The sequence below is a fragment of the Benincasa hispida genome, chromosome 4, assembly GCF_027475165.1.
Source record: "Benincasa hispida cultivar pf3 chromosome 4, pf3_genome.v1.1, whole genome shotgun sequence".
Taxonomy (NCBI): domain Eukaryota; kingdom Viridiplantae; phylum Streptophyta; class Magnoliopsida; order Cucurbitales; family Cucurbitaceae; genus Benincasa; species Benincasa hispida.
Window position 1 is genome coordinate 61,753,730 of NC_143481.1, and position 6,509 is coordinate 61,760,238.

Below are 6,509 nucleotides of genomic sequence, written 5' to 3' on the forward strand. Positions count from 1 at the left end.
GTGATTTTTTTAATATATTTCTTATGATATTTGATTTTTTTTAGTATTAAATTTGAAAAAAAAATAATTTTAAAAAGTTTACCTTATTGTTATGTTTAAAAAGTTGATATTTATAATTTAAAAACTTTAATATTTTTAGTTTAATACAAAATTATTGTGATTTTTTTGTATATATTTCTTATGATATTTGATTTTTTTAGTATTAAATTTGAAAAAATAGTTTTAAAAAGTTTACCTTATTGTTGTGTTTAAAAAATTGATGTATATAGTTTAAAAGCTTTAATATTTTAGTTTAATACAAAATTATTGTGATTTTTGTATATATTTCTTATGATATTTGATTTTTTTAGTATTAACTTTGAAAAATTAATTTTAAATGGATTTAAAAAGTTTAATTTATTGTTATGTTTAAAAATAATTTAAAAAAATTTACCTTGTTGTGATTTTTATTTTGATTTTTTTAAATATATTTTTTATATTTCTTATTGTGATTTGTTTTTGTTTAAGTTTGATAATTAGTAGAACAATTAGTAATGTATTGTTTGTCTTTTTTTCTTAGAAAATGACAGACAAATGTTTGGGATTTATGTTGTTACAAATGGTAATATGATTGACGGTATTGATGAGTTGATTATGACCAACTACCAAATGGGGGTTTTAGTATAAATGTGAACAATGGAATTGTATTTGAACAATTTAATGAAATCGTTGGGATGTCATTTAGTGTAATATGGGAACAAATCAGTTAGAAATAATATATATACCACATAATCTAGAACCATCAGAATCAGTAAGGTTTATGCCATTCTCTATTCTGAATGAACAAGCTATAAACTTGATGTTTTCAATCGCGATGTCACTCTCGAATTTAGTGCATTTATATGTAAATGTAAATAGGATAGGGTTGGATATAAACTTGAATGCACCATTTAGTCAGTTTGAAGATCCAACTCAATGTATTGATCCTGATCCAAAATCAGTTGCATCGCCATGTGATAATGAAGATATGGTGGCTAACAATCAGTATAAAGATTTCAGAACAGAAACGGATGATGAATTTGAAGAGTTGAATTTTGATGATCGTGAACATGAGTTATCTTCAGATTAATTCAATGATTTGGATATAAATGTACTAGATAGCATTCGAGAACATGACTCAATTGTAGCGCCTGTAGATGTTGACAATACTTAATTATATAAAGGGATGATTTGTCAAGACAGAGAAATGCTACAACACGCGGCTAAATGTTTTGCTATTAAATGTCACGCACCATATGAGGTTGTGGAATCGATATCGACGACTTGGGCAATTTGGTGTAAGAAGTGGGAAGAAGGTTGCAAATAGAGACTTCGTGCAATAAAGAAAAATCGCATGGCTTGTTTGAGATAACTAAGTATAATGAGCAACATACATGTTTTTATTCAGAACTGAATCAAAGTCATGTGCAATTGGATTCATCAATGATTACACTAGAGTTTTGTGATGTCATAAGAGAAAAATCATCTATCAGCGTGGCACAACTACAGTCTGACATAAAATCAAAGTTTGGACATCATGTTCCTTACCATAGGTGTGGGAGGGCAAAAGAAAAGCGTTAGCTAAAGTGTTCGATGATTGGAATGAGTCTTACAAATTGTTACCCATGTGGCTTTATATGGTTAAGCAGACCAATCCTAGAACACGTGTAGAGTGGAGAATTAAATAAACGTTTACTGAAGCCATGTTATCCTAACTTCTGTATAGAAGCTTTTAATAAATATCACCCGATAATTCATATAGATGGTACCCACTTGTATGGCAAATATCGAGGAAAATTACTAATTGTTACATCAGTTGATTCGAACAGGCATCTTCCTCACTTGCATTCGTCGTTGCAGATGAAGAGTCTGCAGACTCATGGGGATGGTTCCTAAAACACTTGAGAGAAATTGTAACACGCGAAGAGGCGTGTTTAATTTCATATCAACATGTTGGCATCATCGTAGCAGTGAACAATCCAGCAAATGGTTGGACGGGACCAAAATGTCACCATCGTTTCTGCTTACGACATATCGCCAGCAAATTTAATATACTAACAAATTATGTTTATCGTGTTGAGTGTCAGTTTCAAATTTGAAAGTTTAATAAAGCAATTGAAGACATCAAATGAATAAATCGAAGCTGTCTGAGTTTTTTTTACAACATTGGTATAGAGCAGTGGACTAAAGCACATGATGGATCAATTACTGGTGGATGACGACAAATCTATCATAAATGACATCCTCAAAGGAGCTCGAATATTGTCGATAAATGCTCTTGCTTAAATAACATTCTTCAAGTGCGTAAATTATTTCGAGAAAAGAAGAGAAGAAATAAGGATTGCTTTGGAGCGTCAAGATAAATACACCCGGTATTATTATTATTATTATTATTATTATTATTATTATTATTATTATTATTATTATTATTATTATTATTATTATTATTATTATTATTATTATTATTATTATATGTTATTAACAATTTGTTTCAAGCATATTTATAATACTAAATGGAGTAAAAATTCAGGTACGCATACGAAAAAATTAATAAATGGGCCGCAAGATCTAGTAAACATAAAATACAGTCATACGATCGATATGAAAGTGTGTTTCATGTGAAGACCGGATATCATAGTCTCAATGCTAAAGGAGGAAATGTTCAAATATTGAGACTAAACAGGTCCGGGCAATACTGTTCATATAACAAGTGGCAAACATTCGACATTCTATGCTCGCATTTTATGGCAGTTTGCTCACATTTTAACATGAACTACGAAGATTTTATTGAGGACTACTATAAATTGTCAACGTAGGCTGAATATTACTTTCCTCAATTTCAACCTGTACCGCATGAAGATTACTGGATCACACACCCTAATATGTCTGTCTTACATGCTGATTCATCGTTGTTGAGAAAACCTGGCATACCAAAAAGTTCACGTTATCGTAACAAGATGGATTGGACAGACCCAATCACTCGATAACAATGTGGATTTTGTAATCAGTTAGGCCATAATGAAGGGAGTGTCATTCGTTACTAAGACGGGCTCCAAACAGTTAGGGATTGAGAAATAAATACTTTTTTTCATGTATATTTAATTAAGTGTAAATGATATTTTATTGTATATTTAATTTTTTTATTATAATTTATAAAGTTGTACATTATTCTTTTAATTAAGTTGTAGATCATTTAATTGAGAAATAAATACTTTTTTTCATGTATATTTAATTAAGTGTAGATGGTACTTTTATTATATATTTAATTTTTTTATTATAATTTATGAGGTTGTACATTATTCTTCTAATTAAAGTGTACATGATTTAATTGAGAAATAAATACCTTTTTTTCATGTATATTTAATTAAGTGTAGATGGTACTTTTATTGTATATTTAATTTTTTTATTATAATTTATGAGGTTGTACATTATTCTTCTAATAAAATTGTACATTATTTAATTGAGAAATAATTTTTTTTTCCTTTTCGATCATGGCTTTAAACCCAGGACCTATCGATCCCAATGTTTTGTACGACCAATCCATTCATCGATCATCTGTTAAGATCGTACTAGTGGAGAAATATCTTGCAGGCATCGAGAGGCCGTTGTCCAGCACACTATCCCACTCCACCCTCGAATACTACTGTTACTCCGTACATCTGGATTTTATGGGTTGTTAGATTGGGATTTATTCAGTTAGTTTGGAATCTAATCACAACCTTGGTCGAGAGATGGAGGCCTAAGACGCATGCATTTCATATGTCTATTTGAGAGTACACTATCACTCTACAAGACATAGAAGTGTTGTTGGGGTTACCTATTGACGGTGAGCCAGTCATCAGAGTGATGTATGATGACTGGTCACAAGTTTGTCAACTGTACCTTGGTATTACCCTACTTGCCGACAAAATTAAAGGATTAAGGTTAAGTTTGATAAGGTTAGGGACACAATTTCGTGAGCTCGTAGATGATGCAGACTAGGAAACCGTCATGAGATATGCGTAAGTATATATACTACAAATGATGGGTGAAAATCTGTTTTCCAACAAATCAAGTCATTTTGTTCCCTTGATATTCCTGCCACAGTTAGCTAACATTTATGATGCGGGACGGTATTCATGGAGTGGAGTATGTTTGGCATGGTTGTATAGACAACTGTGCAAAGCAATAAGACCTGAAGTTCGTGAGATAGCTGGGCCTCTCATACTTTTGCAATTATGGGCTTGGGAGCGATTTTCAACAATGGTTCCATAACTACAATATGTAAATGACGCCTAGTTAGCTGGACGAGCCTACAGTTCTTGGTATGTTATTTTAATTCAATTTAATTTTTATATGACTGATCTAGTTAATTCAGAATCTAAATTATCAATTTAAAAATTTAAGTGGAGAGACAAATTTTGTGTGACTGGGACAGCCACACATGTAGTTAGCCAGTACAAATACATGTTTGATCTACTTCAACCTGATCAGGTACGTTAACACTTAACCAAATTGATTATTTTAAACACATTTTTATTGTATTTGTCTTTAATGTTTTCCAATATAATATTTTGTGTTTCAGGTTATTTGGGAGCCCTACAAACTTATTATGCACGTTTTGGTATGAATGGTCAAAACATATGACAGACGATAAGTTCTCTCATATGTTTTCACATTAATGAGTGGCATCTTCCTGACAGGGTGATGAGACAATTCAGTTTTCAGCAAGATGTCCCATCGCCTTGTAATACTGAACCCCTACTGCATGATATTGACTTAAAGACTGGAGATTGGTCTAAAAAAGTTGCACATTTGGTAGTGCGATGACACCCCGTGTAAGGTTTATTGTAGTGGGGGTTTCTATTGAACAGTTTGACATAGATGTCACTCAAGACTACATTAATTGGTATAATAATATCATAAGGCGCTTCGTTACTTGTCCGGGAGCAACTATGGGTCATATGGCAAATGAATGAATATTATCTAATTATTTTTAATTTAAATTTATTTTAAATATTATTTAATTATTTTATAATTCACAAAGATCGAACAACAGTAAACTCCATGATGTTGCGAATGATCCGAACCAGATTCTTGCTATATGCAGTGACAACCAGAGCTATATGGAGGATATACATTATATATATGATATACCTATTGTTCCTCCAACAACTTCTAGACGTATAGGACCTGTTTGACAAGAAGAGGATGAGTTCGATGAGGTTGCCCACAATGTGGAAGAGTTGCCCCAGACGCAGAGCCAAACTGATTATGTTAGTCCAATGATGATCATGCCATCATTTGGTTCAAGACATTGTGACTCAGAGTCTATTGTCTTTATACGTGCATGGACATGGTCAGGATCGTAGAGAGCATAATGAATATTTATATTATGAAGCGTCTGCAGAGGTACCAGAGCAACATCAACAACATCAAGAAGAACCAGAGCAACCTCAAGTTTGAAGCCGACGACTACAACCAGCTTGAAATCGACGATGTCCGCCTTGTGGGACACATTGATTTTTGTAATTATTTTTATATAAATGAGATATTTTAATTTATACTTTATTATTTTTATGAGATATTTTTTTTAATTTGTTCTTTTTAGAGTTAAGTTAAGAATTTGGTTTAAAAAATAATAAAATAATAAAATAAAATGTAAAGTGGAATATACTAAATAATAGAATAAAAATGGAGTTTAAATATTAAGATAAGAAAATGAAATATTAAAATAACATAATGAAAAATTAAAAAAATAAAGAAAATGGAGGTCGAATCTTCAAAACTCGACTTAGGTTTGTCGAATTTTGAAGACTCAACCTCCTTTGTCAAGCTTTCAAAACTCGACAACCTAAATAAAAAAAAAAAAAAAAAAACAATATTTTTATAAATAGTTTCCAAACAACAATATTTTTATAAGTACTTTTGAAAAAGACAATATTAGTCTAATTTTACCCATAATTAATACTTTATGTTTGTTGGTTATTGGCTAATATTGTAAATGATGTTAATAGAACTTTCAATTTTCTATATTTTAGTCAACTAATCAATTTTTCTCTCATCTTAACAAAAATGTTAAATTATAGAAAACACTCCCAAACTTTTGTCATTTTTTTCAAAAAATATCCTTATACTTTAAAGAATTAGAATATCATTTAGAAATTAAAATACATTTGGAATACAAATTCTTTAAAACTTTGACAAAGATTGAGATATAAAATAGTGTGACAGTGACCTAGTACGAAATTTTGATTATCACATCATCTTAGATAATTGTAATACATTTTTAAGTTTTAATTTTTGTTTCAGATTTTAAAATTTTTTATTGTAAAAATAGTTTTGAAACATTTACGAAACTTAGAGTTTAAATTTAAAAGTATTTGTTATAATTTAGTTTAACCAAAAAGTGGGATTTTCTTTCTTTGAAACAAATTGCAAATTAAAGTAAAATTGAAAATTTCTAAATATTTTGATACATACGCTAAAGTTTTAGAGCATTTTATTAATTT